Here is a 19605-nt window from a genome sequence, read left to right on the forward strand (position 1 = left end):
CGCTCCTTTACGAAAGTATTAACTTTGGAAAAATCCTTTCAGGAGTGTGTGTTTACCTGCAGGCAAAACCGACTAGGCTAGCCCCCGTGGTTGTCAGCAGAAACTGGACATCTTAAAAGGAACTGCCGTGATTTAGAATTGTTAATCTAATAAATAAAATATGTTCACGTTTTTGTCCTTGGTGTAAAGTTGACCGTAGAGATAACAGTGTGGATGTATTTAGAATGCATTAAAATGATGGCTAGAGTAACTGCTTCTAAATTCTTAACTACTTGAAAATAATTTCCAGTTAATCTGTTCATTTGCTGTAAAATTCTTAGTTATTACTTGGAAATGACCAAAGTAAAACTGTTTTAAAAACTCCATTCTTTCCACTATAAATTATTGGTACTAAAACTTCTACCAATACTGATATACATAAGATTTAGATGAACGACCTGGGAAGTTAGCCTGCTTATGTGTTGGAATAGTCAGGAAAGATTTGGTCCTGTAACTTTTAAAGTTTTGGTTTTTTTTAACAGGTACTCTACTTGGCATCATATTGATTCGTCGAACAGTATTTTCGGCGTGTAAAAGTATTGCCCTGTTGGCCGAGACTGCTGGAGTCATGATGTACCTGCTAAATATACCCTGTACGTGCCTGTAACACTGGGGCTTCGTGGTAAATGGCGTCCGCTCTTGTGTATATTTCACGGAGGGGAATGGGAAAGGTGTGGATCTGGAACTCAGGCTCTCCTCTTCTTCTGTCTAGCATAACATGCCGTACGATTCGACGTATTCCCACGCCTAGTCACTGTAAATATATATTGTGGAAAAAGACAAACATATCTATAGACTTGCCTGATTTGGGGCTATACCATTACCATTAACTGAGACACATGTCGCTCAAACGTAATTTATTACTCACCCGTTGAAGATATCACTGTTTAAAAGTTTACAGTGAAGCTGAGAGTCATCATACTCGTTGAATTCTTAGGAGAGAAGTACTTTGCTCGATAATATTTTGCTAATGTTGGGTGAGTAATAAATAAAATACTAAACTATGTCCCGTGTAATACCATATTTATGAAACTCGTGAATGGCATTGGTATCTAACTCGCTTTAGGCTTTAACTATGGTATTACACAGGACATCGTTTAGGATTCTCTATATAAGCGTGCACAGGGCACCACGTTGTGTGCCAATGTAGTGGCCATAAATGTTCCTATTTTCGTATTGGGATTCGAAACATTTATATTTCTAATATTTTTCATAACCGGAGAGTTACACAATTGCACAAACTGTATTGAATTCATACAAACAGACATAGTGAGAATGGATAAGGGATGTTGTGTCCGTGCGTCAAATATTAAAGCTACATCACAGAATGGAGCCAAGACACCAGGTCACAATGACACACAAATAATAATGATAATATAAGCATTTATAAAGCGCCAAAGTCAATGAAAGTCCATGATGTTTTGAAGGATTTATCCCTGCACTATTTGCTTTCAAAATTGTTTCAGCGGACTTATAAATACATCCAGTGTTTGTGATGTGTTGATGTCTCTGTGTGGTTTGTTCCCTTCCAAAAGGAAGGCTGCTGTTGTTGGAAAAGATTTAGAACAAAAGGACGTCAGTTTCCATCTCTGAACACAAGTTCTTTGTGTGTCTTATATGATTTGAAATTTCTGGATGGTTGACATGAAGTCTAACATGAAACTTTCAGCAGACCATTGGGACATTTTTAAGTGAGACAGAGAATCTTGTATGCTATTCTCTCTTAAACTTGAACTCAGCCAAGATCTATTCTGTGTGGTGACTTATCTTCATTGGCCAGCTCAAACTAAAGGCGAGGTGGGGATTCCAGATGAGAATAGTTCCCTAACACTCCATGCAGGTCGGAGAAGGCCAATGAAGGATTGGGTGAGTGAGTGAGTGAGTTTAGTTTTACGCCGCACTCAGTAATATTCCAGCTATTTTGCGGAGGTCTGTAAATCATCGAGTCTGGACCAGTCAATCCAGTGAGCAACAGCATGAGCATCGACCTACGCAATTGGGATACGATGACATGTGTCAACCAAGCCAGAGAGCCTGACCACCCGATCCCGTTAGTCGCCTCTTACGACAAGCAAGGGTTACTGAAGGTTCATTCTAACCTGAACCTTCACTGTTTCTGATGGATTGGGTGGGTAGACTCGGTGATTTGTTTGTTTGGGTGTCATTGTGTTGTTGTTCACAATAAGAGTCAATTTATTCCTGGCTAGATTATTTACACTATAAAATGGTGACATATTCTGGATCAGAAACCCGTGAAGATCCGGGGTAGAACTGATCTTCAGCAACCAATGCTTGTCGGCAGAGACTACTAACAGAAACTCAACTAGTTTCTGAAACTCCAAGAAGGTCACTTAAAAATTATGTTGATAGTGTCGCGAAAGGAAGTTGTTTTCCAGCAATATTCCAACAAAATAATGACGGATGTACATACGTTGGTAATAACCGGGCGCCCATTAACATTGCACATCCAAAATCTAAGCCACCTTATATAATGCGGCCACCCACGAGAAAGAACAATTTAATATCATTGTAATAAAGTCTGAAGAATGCTTCGAGTCAGTAACGTACAGCATGAATGAAAGCCCGGGACTTACAGGCGCATTGGATGGTAGAAAGACGATACTGCACACAGACAAATGATAGGTCGATGAAAGCATGTGATTTGCTGGAATGAAAGATATCTGAAACATATCTGTCAGATAATGGATATAATGCAGATAGCTAACTGGAGAGATGGATGAATACAGAAATGAAGTACTAATTACTGACGAATCATTGCTTATAAAACATTTCACTGACAGATGGGCGCATTACTTCAGAAATGGGCTTTGTGTCACAAACAAATGGTCTCTGTCTGCCAACTCATTACCCATCTGGCAGCGCTGTGACTCCCAACCACCAAAAGAGAAAAATCTCGCCTGCATTGGTTCGGGACAGACATGACTGATACGTTTTGATTTTCTTCACAATTCCTATTAGAGACAACAATACTGATATAGTGAGTGAGTGAGTTATAATTTATCGTCACATCGGCAATATTTTAGCCATATCGGGACGAGAACATTTAATTGTTATACATAGTAATTTATGGTAAATAACAAAACCTGTCATCGAAGGACAGTAAAACCGACTAGAATATCACAATATCAAGAAATAAAACTAGCATATATCTCTAAAATAGGATTTCAGATTAGGACAATACAATATAGAAAAAGGCTGACAACTGAAGGTAGACCACCACTCTAGGGTGAGGTGAGGTGAAATTGGGTTTAACGTCGTGCTTGAGAATATTTCGCTCATATGACGACGTGCATGCGCGTGTATGTGTACGTGCGGCTGCTTGTACTAGCCCAGACTGAAGCTAGTTTATAGTGCTAGCCCACTGAGATACCATGCCGCAGTGAAGCATGAATACCCCACTCAGACACATTATACTGACTCCGAGCCGACCAGTCCCCGGGCGGACGCTCTAACCACTGCACCACCACTATAGGGACCAATACTGATATTTTTCTTGCCTCACACATAAATGTCGCTTTCTGATCGGCTGAGCGCTCTTCTATTATTTTCAATGTACCCCGCTTACAAGCGAGGTACATTTCAATGTACCCCGCTGTCAATGGCAACTCATTCTGTACTTTGTGGTAGTAATTCTTTATCTCGAATAACATTGAATCACGTATGATGTACGGAAATTACCGATGTTTTGCGAATGCAAATCGATGGAAGGGAGATAACTCTAAATCTGTTTTTCTTGTCAGCAAAATCTAGCGATGGCTACAAAAAGATTTGTACCCGTGCTTCAAACAATTCAAAATTAACATTAATGTGTTCGGTAAGATAAATACGTTGTTCACTGCCCCCCTCGTGACCAGTGAACAACTTATAATGTAATTCTGATTAGCATTATTGTCTGCGAAAGTTCATAACTGGGCTCTTAACGTTATGGGTCGGTGTTACAGCTCATCTCGATTCCACACATCATCAGCGTTACCACTGTAATAGTGAGTGAGTGAGTTATAATTTATCGTCACATCGGCAATATTTCAGCCATATCGGGACGAGAACATTTAATTGTTATACATAGTAATTTATGGTAAATAACAAAACCTGTCATCGAAGGACAGTAAAACCGACTAGAATATCACAATATCAAGAAATAAACTAGCATATATCTCTAAAATAGGATTTCAGATTAGGACAATACAATATAGAAAAAGGCTGACAACTGAAGGTAGACCACCACTCTAGGGAGAGGTGAGGTGAAATTGGGTTTAACGTCGTGCTTGAGAATATTTCGCTCAAATGACGACGTGCATGCGCGTGTATGTGTACGTGCGGCTGCTTGTACTAGCCCAGACTGAAGCTAGTTTATAGTGCTAGCCCACTGAGATACCATGCCGCAGTGAAGCATGAATACCCCACTCAGACACATTATACTGACTCCGAGCCGACCAGTCCTTGTTGTACCCATTAATGTCGAGCGCCAGGCAGGGGCCAACAAGTACCATATTTTAACGTCTTTTGGTATGACGCGGTCGGGGATCGAACCCGCGACCTTCCGTTCCCCGGGCGGACGCTCTAACCACTGCACCACCACTATAGGGACCAATACTGATATTTATCTTGCCTCACACATAAATGTCGCTTTCTGATTGGCTGAGCGCTCTTCTATTATTTTCAATGTACCCCGCTTACAAGCGAGGTACATTTCAATGTACCCCGCTGTCAATGGCAACTCATTCTGTACTTTGTGGTAGTAATTCTTTATCTCGAATAACATTGAATCACGTATGATGTACGGAAATTACCGATGTTTTGCGAATGCAAATCGATGGAAGGGAGATAACTCTAAATCTGTTTTTCTTGTCAGCAAAATCTAGCGATGGCTACGAAAAGATTTGTACCCGTGCTTCAAACAATTCAAAATTAACATTAATGTGTTCGGTAAGATAAATACGTGACCAGTGAACAACTTATAATGTAATTCTGATTAGCATTATTGTCTGCGAAAGTTCATAACTGGGCTCTTAACGTTATGGGTCGGTGTTACAGCTCATCTCGATTCCACACATCATCAGCGTTACCACTGTAATAGTGAGTGAGTGAGTTAAAATTCAACGTCACCTCGGCAATATCTCAGCCACATAGTGACCACCTCTGTAATAAGCAAGCCTTGCAAACACGCATTTTTATACTTACAGCAAACTTGCTCACTTACTTATTTGAATCTCTCATCATCCAACAGCACAGAACAACTTCCCACTGGATAGAGTGTCTGCCTTGAGAGCGCAAGATCGACGGTTCGACTGGTTGGCTTGGATTCAACATTTTGTGTCTCGTGTTTACCTTGAGCATGACATCTCTTTATACTACTGCTTGTACTTCAACGTGCAAAATAGAATAAGCGGTGACACATTTGTGCAGTTACGTTCATCACAAATTCAAAGTAAAACTAGCATCTGTTTGCTGTAATCTTGATTCCTATGCTGTATTCTTGATTCCTACACTAACATAGGGCATGTATGTATCCAGACCTCAACTGGTCATCTTATAGTATCAACAAATGCATCTCTAATATTCTTGTTAATTCCAGCTTTAAGACTGATTATCTTCATGTCGTGTTTTAAGTGAAAGAATTTTAGACACACAAATAGACCCCTTTTCGCTTCAGTTCTAAAGAAAGAAGGTGTATTCAACCTGTTCTTCCTAACGGGAGGTTTGATTTCCCAGAGGATTGGAAGTACATATGTATATGCATGAAGTGTGTCATCTCTAAGTTTAAGGAAAGAACAGTTGCCAAATTCCACGTAATCCATGCTTGTGCAGCGTTTCAACCCAGGCTGCTACGTCTAGTATTATACAATTTCCAGCCGACCATCTCAGACCAGGGTTACTTCATCAAACCATCACCTCATCGACTGGAATCACATCTCATTACCTTAGTAACAATACACTGCCATCTCTTACCATATTACCAATTGTTGTTCTTGTCTGTATATAACAATATTTTTTATTAACCACGTTAACTCAGACGAAGTTAAGCAACACTAGTCTTTTACATGACTAGCAATATATTTCATGGCTAGTGTGTACTGCAACACACAGGCTACTATTTGCGGGTGTTGTTTAAAATATTTTGAGCTGCAGAACTAAGACCTTACCAGTTGCATATGGGTTGAAACCTTTCAGCAAGGTGCTTGATTGCAGTGCAGTTACAATATGTGATTATTGTTCATGAGATAATACGATTGATTAGCATTGGTATCTACTTGATAGTTGTCTTTCAACACTTTTCCAGGCTTTGTACCTCTTACATTACCCTTTCACATATTAGGATTTTTTTTAATTCTCTCAATAGTTTGCATTCTTTGCGACACAGCAATATTCGCCGCAGTTGTTGGTCACTGGCATCTCTGTGTCTTCAATGATACTAGTTTATGAAATGGCATACATATCATACATTTACTTTGTTGTAATTTCACGAAGTCCAACTGTAGATACATTACTTTAGATGTTGATTTCGAACTAGACGCTTCAGGATATCCGATCTTTTGTTAGATTACCTCGATTTTTATAACAATCTGATTTTTCTCCATTTTACCATGACAAGAGCGCTTTGGTAAATGGTGCTTTCTTAAAATCCATGTTTGTCCCTGTTATTTGTATAGAGGCAAAGTTGATGTCAATTCCTCACATACTTACATTTATTTTACTTGTTCCAAATTATGGCTACTATATACTTATTGAGTGAGTTACAATTTAACGTCACCTCTGCAATGTTTCAGCCATATAGTGACGAGAAATGGTGAACATACACAATATATACAAGTAGGTAAATAACCAGTCATCGACGGATATGGATATAGAACTAGCATAGAAAACTAAAACATTTTAATTAAAGCATACAATACAATATAAAACACGGGCTATAGATCGCCAACCACTGAAGGTAGATCACCATACTAGGAACGCTACTATATACTTAGTTACATTTCAATTTATTGCTACAATAACCACCCATAGATATATATTTAATTACGTTGCATGGTGTTTCATATTATCACTGCTTAGACAAAGCCAGGTAAAGGAACTATTTTGGGTTTCAATAAATGCCAGATTGTTTGAAATAGCTTTTCAGTAAGTGGCAATTCATTGAAATGTATTCAGAATAACTACAGCCCCGAACTTCTATTATTCGTCAGTTAAAAGACCCATGAAGATCAGTGGTTAGATCATGATCAACCTATTCTTGATGTTTGAGGCGACTAACGGGATCGGGTGGTTAAGCTCACTGACTTGGTTGATGCGGGTCAAAGTATGAAATTCGACGCATCACAGCAGCAAAGATCGATGCTAATAATGCTACGATGTGGAGTGTCTGGTCCAGACAGGATTATTTACAAATTGCTGTGCTGTAGCTGAAATATTGCTGAGTGCGACGTTGAACGACAAACAAATCAAACGTCAGTTCACTTCAGTTCAAAATGGCTGCCACAATAGTCACGTGCCGAGTTGTCTGAACACCCAAAATGACCACAATTTGTTATAAGATTCACCATTAAGTTATGATTTACTGATGGAAACGGGTTCAAGGTATGAAAAACATATCTGGCGCAAGATGTACTGTATATAATATTGCTGGAATATTATTAATAGCGGCGTAAAACTACGCTCACGTACTGGTGGAAATGTGCGAAATTTCCTTGTCACAGTGGGTAGTGTTTTTCTTGAATGTGTACTTTCTTAGATAGATGTAATATTGTTTCATAAACGTACGAACAAAATTCTAATTGGTTATCAACAGCCATAGTTACCTGCTTTATATCGATGTAATCATGTTCAAGGCAATAAGGTATGGAATAGAATTCGATGCTTGATTTAGTCTTATTTTTACTGATAGATACTTACTTTTAGCTTATATTTAGACCAAGCAGAAACCAGCATACTTCAGTTTCAATGTAGAACTAAAGATATAGCATATACAAGTTCAATGTATGTATGTATGTATGTATGTATGTATGTATGTATGTATGTATGTATGTATGTATGTATGTATGTATGTATGTATGTATGTATGTATGTATGTACGCACGCGCGCACACACACACACACACACACCACAGATGTGCTGACATTTGCTCACACGTAAGTACCCTGTGAATTTTAGTTCTCTAGATTCAGCATTACAATAAACATGTATTTCCGATTTATTTGCCAGTTATAGTATAACAGTATTTTACTGCACATATTCAACGTTCAATAGTATCTCAATCAACAAATCAAATCTACATTGGAGGTAATCCAATTTGCGACGACATTCAAACTGATAGACGAGTTGTTATGATTCCAATAATGAAGCTTATTTTTCTCTCATACACATTGACCCGTAAAGGACCGGGTTAGAATATTGATCTTCAGTAACCAATGCTTGTCGTAAGAGGTGACTAACGGGATCGGGTGGTCAGGCTCGCTGACTTGGTTGACACATGTTCATCGGTTCTTGGTTGCGCAGATCGATGCTCATGCTGTTGATCACTGGATTGTCTGGTCTAGACTCGATTATTTACAGACCGCCGCCATATAGCCGGAATATTTCTGAGTGCGGCGTAAAACTCAACTCACTCACCCACTCTCATACACATAATCATTGTCATTTACTCGATGTTCCACCTTGACCGACACATTCATTGTCAAACTTGATCACTTACATGGAATGATTTGAAACTGCGCTTTGGGCCCCTTTACATCTTTGACTAGAGATTCGGAGGCCGTATTCACCTTTTCAAACGCTATACGTAGAATGACATCAAAGTAGAAATATTATGTATTGAATATTTCAGCCATTATCCGACGTATACGTTTGATAAATACGCCTTGCACTCAAGGCTGGGCATTTTCCTCTAATGCAAGAATTCTAATTGCTCGTTTCCTGTTTATGACCAATCAAACCAAATGTACCCTTACATTATTAACTACGATTTTCTGTTGAGACCGTGCGTTTACATTGAATTGTGGCTAATGGAGATCTTGAAACGAATACATCGCTTCAAAATGCCCATTCAGGATATTGGGATCTTCCTCCTCCACATACTGCAGACTCCATTGATCCTGCAAGGGAAGCTATTAATCAAGAAATGGGTATCTTTCAAGTCCACTTGCAGAACGAAGGTTGTTTAGTCACGAAAAATACATCTTTTAAAAAAGAACAGAATTTACACCTCTGATTACACGGGGGAAAGATTTTGACCACCCTTGTTTTCATACAATATCTTCATCTGAAATAGTTATTTTTGTGATGAAGGCTCAAAGGGCTACATGCCTCTCAAGTAATCATACATCTCTGTTTGTCATTATCTGTTCTCTGGTTGCAGAGTTTGATTGGATTGTATTCGACAATCGATAATCAATTTAAAATATACTTTCTTCAAGCGGATTTTCATCAAACAACTGTTCATATATCCCCACACCATGTGTACAATGAGGATCGCGAATGTTGGATTTCTCGAAAGGGGTATGATATTAATAAAAGAGAATCATTGAAAGAGGTTTTCTAGGTGGATAAAACAATTGCCATAACAAACTAAAATGTTTGAAATGTAGATTAGCTAACACACAGTACTCTTATGAATATTCGATTGTCTCCCTTTATCTTCTTTGAGTGGCATTTGTTGGGAAGTTCGGAAGTAAAATATGGAAGAACAAACTTAATGGACAGCAACTTCTGTTATTTTGATTGTATCTCCCTTGATCGTCATGCCTGCTTGACATTTGTAATGTACTCTTATGTTCGGAGCACATATGTGCTCATTTTAAAATAACCCTCTCCCGCTTAAATGTTTGAATCTGTGTAACATACAGTGACTTATACGCTTTATGTTTTTGTTTGAATTGAACAGAAATAATAAAAAGTTGAAGAATAAAGAAATTAGGACATGCCTTTATTGGCATGCTCAGGTTAGAGGTTTTCTACTTAATGTTTAGTTGTACTAATTGTAGATCACACCAACGTACTTAACACAAACACAATTCTGGAAGAAATTATGAAATACAACTGATAAGAACTAAATTGCATCTTTCATTAATCCCACCATCAGATAATGTATAAAGCAGTCTGTTCACGACGGAAACTTGTCACTTTATACGTTCAAGAATATCACATGTTATATTAACTCCGATTTCGACTCAAGTCACGAAGAAGAAAAGCACTTGAAAAACAGTTCACCGAAGATAAAAATCGTCCTTGTGTCAATCCGTTCAGAAACTCGTTTTTCAAAGACATCATTTAACCAATGTGCACTGAAATGAGGCAGGATGGAAATGGTTATACGAGCATGAAACACGTGTATGCTGCGCACACTGTCGTGTTGAAGAACACGAAAGACACCACCTGATATGGGGTAATCCAGTCAATGCTCGCTATATCATCATCATCTCAAATTTGGAGGCTGGCGAACACGGGAAATAGGCTAACATACAAATATTTCCAGGTGTGTAACTAAGAGTGAAGATCACTCTGCTTCAGATTCGTCAACTGAAGACGGTGAGCGAGGATTCAGGACTATGTTTGGTGGGTGTATCGAATGCTGGAAGTGAGGGTATTGCCAATTCCATCGGGATATGCAGACATTTATATGCAGCCAAGGGCAAGGATATACCTGGTAACCCACAACAGGTGGGGATCAAGTAGTTGTTGTTTTCTTTCTTTTGAAAGGCGTTTCTGTTGTTGTTTGTTAAGCTTATAGCAAACAGTGTTGTCGTCTTGAGTTATTGATTGAGTCAAACAATATATATTGCCGGTTGCTTCATGCCACTATTCAGTAATATTATAGATTTGTCACTGTTTGTATGTTGTATACAAGTACATGTTCGCCTTAAAGCATGATAAATAAATTATGATGCACTTTTATTCATATCAGCATTTTCTCAGGACATTAGAATGAAAAACAACAAGACAATTTCTTTCCGTGTTTACTGACTATATACATCCGTCTTATCAATTTATCGCGAAATGTAAGAAAAAAGAATTCATCCTTCATATGACTAGCATCATACCGATGTTTGTGCCGGAGTCAAGCTGTTCCGCGGTGATATAACTAAAATACATTTCCAAGAAAATTATAAACTGAACTAACGTACTTATACTTCCAAATAACATCGTATTTTAACATCATATTTTGAAATATCGACAGATACTTTACGATCCATTACTATCATTACTGAGTATCCATAAAACGCAACCTACTGTAAACTTCTTAATACTACGATAACTGTGACGTTTAATTTATCCCCACGATAGCTATGTATATACGAGTAGTTAATAAGATATCAATATATTTACATTAATATATATAGTTTTACTATCCGTGTCGGTAAACTGGTCCTGTTGTTGTTATGACTTCTTACTAGGGATTGAGAAGTTTATATAAACTGGAAAGATGGAAGTGGAAGATGGTCCGATTCAATAGGTGTTGCTACCACAAACTCTGCCATACACCTAAACAAGATAGCTGAAAAAAGTGCATATACCACACTATTTCCATGGTGGAATAAATACGTAAAATCTCCCCCGTGTCTATGAATTTCATATCTATTTCCACCATAATGTTTATCACTGATAAGACCCGTGAAGATCCGGGGTAGAATAGGTCTTCAGCAACCCATGCTTGCAATAAAAGGCGAGTATGCTTGTCGTAAGAGGCGACTAACGGGATCGGGTGGTCAGGCTCGCTGACTTCGTTGACACATGTCATCGGTTCCCAATTGCGCAGATAAATGCTCATGCTGTTGATCACTGGATTGTCTGGTCCAGACTTGATTATTTACAGACCACCGCCATAAAGCTGGAATATTGCTGAGTGCGGCGTAAAACTAAACTCACTCACTCACTTATCACTGATAAATGAACAAAATGCTTCGTGGCCAGTACTCTATTTACGACATTAAGAAAACCTCATGGATAGTGAACTTTCAGGAATACTATTGTCTCTGTTATACTCAAACACAAAGTTGTTCCATGTCCTGTTCGAGCAGTAGTATCTCCTCATATTCTTTGCTGAAAATATAACAGTACTTGATGAAGTTCATCAAAACTTCCACTTCCTTTTCAGAAATCATTACAAAAATTAGAACAATATCATTTTTCTGACGCAAATGTGCGACGAAGGGAACAAAAGGAAATAACGCCAACATATATTTGAATATTGGCAGTTAAATGAAAGATTGGAGTACTTATCGATTTCTCTCAAAAAGACACATGCGCGTATAAAGTCGATAAATTCACTTCATTTGAGTTCACACTTTATGGCCCAAGTTTTTGAAAAACTTCTGTAATAAACCTTGAACCTGGCCGTGGCCTCCTTTCAATTTGCCAAACTTGGATATCTGTCCAGTTATTTCCTTCCTGATGCTCTGCTCATCGTCCCCGTCCCAGGAGTATGTCCCTTCACGGTTAAAAGTAAACTTTCCGCCCTTTTCACTAAATGTTGTACCGGAATCATCTTACACTATGTCTACTGGTTGGATTTTTGCGATGTTTACGTATCACTCCTCGGGGATCAGAAGAGGTAGAATGGAAAAGTGTAGAATCGGCTCCAGGGCCTTCTGTGACAATGTTCTCATCCTTGAAATTGCTATATTGAAAGCCTGTAACCGGTGTTCCGAGTCTTAGTACTTAACGGAATCATTTACAATTAACTATCCCGACCTCCTGGCACACGTTGTGTGATCCATCCAATTGAGTTTCAATGCTGCGTTGTCATTTACACCAATTGCAATCGGTCTTGATGGACGATTGAGACTGGTTATTCTCTAGTTTAAGTGTTCGCTCGTCACGACCCGATGACCCGAATTAGACAACATGGGCATGATGGGGAAGCCCGTTTCTGGTGTCTCCCAGCATGATATTGCTGGAAAATAACTAAAAGCGGAGAAAGACTATACTCACTCAACTATTGCACATTACTATTTGTAAACGAAACAACCTGAGCCAAGACTTCATGCACGTTATAGAAAGCGAGTTAAGCATGTACATGCTAAATATAACAACAATGATAATTTACCTTCTGAACACTACCTCATGGATACACGAGAACACATGTGAATTGTTCAAAGGACACTGCTAAATATAGTCAGTTACCTATACCGACATTCTGCCGGTCCAGCAAGTCCTTCTATTCGTGGGGTTCGGTGCCTCCCATTCGCCTCCTGCGCAAGGCAAATGATATTACTCTTGTTTGGAACGGAACAGCCCCGCCATATACGACTGTGAAATACATGCATACTTCTACTGTTGGCATTCCACATATACACATATATCTCTCCTGTGCCTGGCTGAGCAGAATGGATCATGTCATACACCATTCGGAACGGCAGATGCAACAGCATGGTGAGTGAGGTGGGTGAATATAAGTTGTTCACTGGTATTGAGGGGGACATGGGCTGATGTACCATCGATGTTTCGGGCAAGGGGAACATAAAGCAACATCGAGGGTACATCAACCCATGGGCCCTGAGGGACCAGTGAACAACGTATTATCTTATCGAACACCTCAATGGTAATTTTGAACTGTTTGAAGCACGGGTATCGAGTACCAGATGACAAGAAAAACAAATTTAGAGTTATCTCCCTTCCATCGATTTGCATTCGCAAAACATCGGTAATTTCCGTACATCATACGTGGTTCAATGTTATTCGAGAAAAAGAATTACTACTACGAAGTACCAAATCAGTTCGGCAATTCCAGCGGGGTACATAGAAAATGTTACTCGCTTGTAAGCGTGGTACATTGAAAATAATAGAAGAGCGCTCAGCCAATCAGAAAACGACATTTATATGTGTGGCAAGATAAAGTGTTTTGATCATATAACGGCAGCTTAATAGGCAAGGAAAGCCATTCAAATTCAAATATATCAGCCTGTACATGTTTACATCATTAATGAAACTCAGGAACACTGTGTCAGTCTCAGTCAGCGGATCTATGACCGTCTAATACGCACGTCTCTGCTCAGCTAATTCTGGTAATATCCATACCGTCTAATACGCACGTCTCTGCTCGTTCTTCTAAAACAAAGGTTCAAGAGAAACCATATTTGATAGAACTTGTTCAACCCAGTGCAACTGTTGTTGTCATATCAAGAGCTGTACATGTTTACATCATTAATGAAACTCAGGAACACTGTGTCAGTCTCAGTCAGCGGATCTATGACCGTCTAATACGCACGTCTCTGCTCAGCTAATTCTGGTAATATCCATACTTCTGTCTAAACAAAGGTTCAAGAGAAACCATATTTGATAGAACTTGTTCAACCCAGTGCAACTGTTGTTGTCATATCAAGAGCTGTCCCCATCGATGAAGCACGTTGCTCATTCCCTTTGATTGATTGTTTTATTGTTGTTGTTTTTCCCTTTGAATTGTTAATTTTTTTTGTTTTTATTATTTTTTTGTTATCAGGACAATCCATTGATCAACAGCATAAGCATCGATATCTGGATGCGAATCGATGTCTGGGATACGATGTCCGCGAGCCAGACCACCCGATCCCGTTAGTTGCCTCTTACGGCAAACATTGGTTGCAGAAGACCATTTTGAACCCGGATCGTCAGGCTCCCTTTCTTAAATTAATATTTTAAAGTATATTAATGACAATGGTATTCGCACAGCAAAGGTCAACATGTGTAGTGACAAACAGGAAATCTACAACAAATTATTATCTGAGCAAGTATGTGATAGAACGTGTCCTATGTATTTGATATTTAATTCACGCACTGTACATGCAAATAGTCTCCAACAGGTTTTTATTATCTGCTAAATAGTCCATCTCTGTCGTGTTATTATTGAAAGTGGATTCCTACCTATTTGCAGTTACACCTGTGACGTCGTCTAGTGGGGCATTTACATATGCCATCTACTCATGATAAAAACACTAGTTGGTGTATGCATTAAGCGAAAAGGAATACACATTTTCACTATTGTAGCCAACAAACTGTCAAATCGCATTTGGTGAGTAAAATTTGAATGATTAGCGAGAAATGGAAAGCAATGGTCTGAATGCTTCCGGAATGTTCTCTTATAATTGGGATACATCGTCCTTTATCTTGTATTCTTTTCAATACCACTATTCAGCCACACATTTCCTCACAATAATTTGTCTTCCTCTGTGAAATAAAACTTCAGGTACAAATATATTCAAAGTGAAGTTTTTGAAAGGCATTTAGAAGTTGGAGGAACGTATTTATACATGACACGTTTTGTGGATAACAACTTCTTATTTATTCTTTACACGACGTTAGGAGCTAATTCTTGCTCCATAACGTGTCATGTATACATGTTCCTCCAACTTCTAAATGCCTTTCAACAGCTTCACTTTGTATATATTTGTACCTGAAGTTTTATTCAGACCCTGAGTAAAGTTTTCTGCCAGTTGTGAATGCTGTAATTACAGAAGAGTACGCTATTTATGACGGTGTGTCAGTAATAGAGATAGTGTTTGTCTTGGACGTTGCCAGCCATTCCTTCTCATTAGAGTAAGGGGCAGGTGTTAGCCATGATTAATCGGACATCAAAAGGAAACAGTCTCTCCTCGTCTTCACTGTCTTCTCATTAGCCTGTGATGCTGATCCGCTCACTCCGCGTCCGCTGTAGTCTCTCATGGATCCCTCATGGAGGACGGGCCTCTGTGTTAGTGTGTCTGCATTCCCTCAGTTTCTGTGGGTGTGAATATGTACGTTTATAAACTCCCGGTACGTCTAGCAGCTATGTGCATCTGAATGCCTCTCTGTTGGTCCTCGTGTACCTGTAGCAACAGTATTATGTTATCTGCAGTCAGTTGGATTCGTTGTCGTGTGTATTTTCCCATGTATTTTAGTCAATTTTGTGTGTCGAGATCTGTTGCAGTGCTGCCCGTCTTGTTGCAAGGCATCAGGTACACGTTCCTGACGATGTATAAAACCTTAGTTCCATGGTCTATTTGCAAGATTTTAGACTGAAGGGTGAACCTATGTGGGAGATTACAGGTATAATGCTATTGACAAGACTCTGGAACCAATGGTTTATCTATTTGGGAGGCCTTAGGGTTACCGGCCTGTCCATTTGCCAGACTGGTGTATGTACCTGTATTTTGGAGGCTTTAGGCATACGAAGCTATTCATTAGCAACTCTCTGCGGTCACCTTTCCCACTATACACAAAGAAGGCATTACTGTCCATTTGCAAGGCTGTTCATATGTAATTATATGTATCTGCATGTTCTTCTTATTCGGTGTGTATATGCTCATCCCTTTAGGTATTTCTGTTTGTAATCATAGTCATATTTTGGGGACAGACTGGAGAGTTTCAAAGTTGGTAAAGAATCATTTGATTGGGCATGTTTCGTTTGTTGATTGGGAATAACTTGTTTGTAGGTACGGATTCCTTGTACTAACACACCGCCAGGTGGCGTCCTAAAGATCACTCTCAGCCACTGTACTCCCTCATAGTGTCGGTCTCCTACACGTCAGGGTAGGAAGCACTCCACACTATGATTGATCGGGAAAGTGACGCCAAACAGTATCTGCTCATCCTGTATATTGAAATATATCACACTTGTTGACAGCCCGTCACTTCTACAACCACCACAATGGTTGATTTATCTCCCTTGAATAGACCCTCTCTGACGTGAAAGCTGGCTAATTTGCTGTGAAAGCACTTTCAATGAAGCTAATGAAATAACGTGAAGATGATATATTAGATTACATCAACAGGATTATTGAACATCAAGAAATCTGCAAAAGATCTTAGCGATTCCGAAAGTGTCTGTCACTTCCTGTCTCACGAATAAACACTCCCCGGACTTTCGATTCAGGCTGTGAGTCGTAACAGTGGTTGGAAGAGGTAAATCTTGATTGCAGTCTTCCTCTTTGCGTCTCGCTGCCGTCAACGAGCAGATTCGCTTCAACAAAACATTGACCATAATTTGTTACGATTCAAAAATATACGAAATGATTGATGCGAGTGTCAAGATGTAATTACTTTTTGTTCGGAAACATGATAAGCACGTGAAGGATGATGCCTCCTTCCAATTACGCAAATTATCTAAACACTCACTTTAGGACAAGCAGCCTAATGCTTTGTAAACAGACGCTTTATCGAATAGTGTCTTGTAATTCTCGTAATTGAAAGCTTTTTTATGTTACTCATGATCAAGCCACGTTTTTTCTTCTTCTTGTTTTTTGTAGGGGATTTTGTGGGAGGTTTTCTTTGGTGAAACGGAATCGGTGGGCCAAATTGTATCTTGCTTTTTCTCAAGGCAGTAGTTTGAATGAACACAATTTGGATTAGAACGTGTCCTAAATTTTATGTATGTTTTACGAATGCAATTGAAGCGCTGGAATGTGAGATGAGGTGAGGTGAGGTGAGGTGAAATTAGGTTTAACGTCGCGCTGGAGAATACTTCGCTCAAATGACGACGTGAATGCGTGTGTATGTGTATATGCGGCTGCTTGTACTAGCCCAGACTGAAGCTGGTTTTATAGTGCTAGCCCACTGAGATACCATGCCGCAGTAAAGCATGAATACCCCACTCAGACACATTATACTGACTCCAAGCCGACCAGTCCTTGTTGTACCCATTAATGCCGAGCGCCAGGCAGGGACCAACAAGTACCATATTTTAACGTCTTGACACGGTCGGGGATCGAACCCACGACCTTCCGCTCTCTGGACGGACGCTCTAACCACGAAATCCTTAATTATATTTCAGTTTAATGAGGTTCCGTTCGTAACGCCCCAGTAATACTGCATATATTCTACTATGTGCAGAAACTGTGGTAGAAAACGTTCCCAGTTGCTTGTTGTAGGACGGATAGAAATGGGGATCTGGTGGTTGTGATGACGATCACCGATGGAAAACATATTTGCTCAAGCTAACAGTCAAATGATTCACTGGTCGATTGTCGCTTATACTCAAGCAATCGGAGTTATCATGAAATATTGCACCTGTGTGGTTTGTAGTCTCTCGTTCACTGGTCCCTTGGGGATTGCGGTTCAAAACTGACCGGTCTAAAGAGGCGCCATTGCTTATACTAAACTAATCACTGCAGTATCTGGTCTGTAGTCGAACTATTGCGGCTTTAAACACACACACAAACACACACAAAAAAACAAAAACAAACAAACAAACACACACACAAACACGCACACACAGAATATTCTACAACCGTTACTGTTTCGAGCAACATTCTAACAGCGTAAACCTCACATGAGTGAACCCCATTTATAGACCATGGATACTTTCTTTACTCATACCAATATCAACTTATATAAACCAAACTGGCAGATATGTTTTAAGTGAACATCTGTGAATAATTTCATCTGAAAATGTCCAGTCAACAACAACATCAGTGACGCAACAACGACATCAAACAAAGGAGGGGTAACTTGCAGTCAATATCGTGTGTGTCCACCGTGCGCTGCAAGACATGCTCGCAGTCTTTGGGGCATTGAAAGACACACATTTCTCAGGAACAGCTGTTGGATGGTCTGCAGCCTCTAATGGTCTGTGGTCTGATCATGACACCACCCCCCTCCAAAACGATCATGTTCAAGGACACAGTTTGGCGCAAGTCTTTCTCCTTTACGTCGATAAATCTGTGGACGTCCATCTGCAAAGGATAAGTTAAACCTGGATTCATCTGAAAAAATGACATGTGGCAATGTCCGGTTGCCAAGATTGGCCCCATTTGCTGCCCATCGCTGTCTGGCAAGTCTGTGGCGATGCAATAAGGTTGGACCACGGTACGGGTGACGACACCGGATCTTGAAGTCAGCAAGGCGTCCTTGCACCTTTTGGGCGCTGAAATGACGTTGACTTGTCCCAATTGTCCTCCTTGCCTCATCATCAGCTGTTTGGAGCCGATTTCGCAAGTGTGAAACTCGGATATTGCGGTTTTTTCGAGCTGTTATCACAGGTGGTGCACCAGGTCGCGGACGATCAGCAACACTTCCGGTAGCCCGAAAACGTTGTCTGAGTCGACTTACAGTGGATGGATGCACATTAAAGTGCCTGGCAATCATCACATCTGAAGCACCTTGGCTGACCATACCGATAACCTGATTCCTTTCGTCTTGTGTCAATTGTGGCATTTTCTCAAAGTGATTGAGTTCCACAATTCCTTGTGCTTTTACAGGGCTTGGGTGCAGGTAATGCATGTGCACAACGTGTTTCGTGAATGTGGTTGTGTTTACGAGAAATGTCAAAGGTTCAGTTTTAAGTATCAAAGTTCATGTGAGAGGAATGCTCCGGGACTCGAACTCGAAATGGGCCAGAATAACAGCCTTTTATCCCTACATCCTCTGTATCGCAGGAAAAAATCTTCAATAGAACTTTTGTGAGTTTCAGGACAACAAATACCAATTGCGTTTTTAATGGCTTACAGTAGTAGTAGTAGTAGTAGTAGTAGTAGTAGTAGTAGTAGTAGTAGTAGTAGTAGTAGTAGTAGTAGTAGTAGGAAGAAACGGGAATACTAGTAGCAGTAGCAATAGGAGGAGGTAGAGGAAGAGGAAGTTGTATGTCTTCTGTCTTACTAACT

The 19605-nt window shown here is 39.7% G+C and overlaps 1 long non-coding RNA gene across 1 annotated transcript; it reads right to left on the reverse strand.

Moving 5' to 3' along the window:
• Positions 1-314: 314 nt before the first annotated feature.
• LOC124280366 lies at positions 315-18445 on the reverse strand. The gene is made up of 3 exons (XR_006899663.1): positions 18299-18445; positions 2828-2833; positions 315-326 (listed from the first exon to the last, which is right to left on the reverse strand). It is a non-coding gene; the product is annotated as an uncharacterized LOC124280366 (long non-coding RNA).
• Positions 18446-19605: the final 1160 nt, after the last annotated feature.

This window comes from Haliotis rubra, unplaced genomic scaffold (genome assembly GCF_003918875.1).
Source record: "Haliotis rubra isolate DU_JTF1 unplaced genomic scaffold, ASM391887v1 Scf266, whole genome shotgun sequence".
Lineage (NCBI taxonomy): Eukaryota > Metazoa > Mollusca > Gastropoda > Lepetellida > Haliotidae > Haliotis > Haliotis rubra.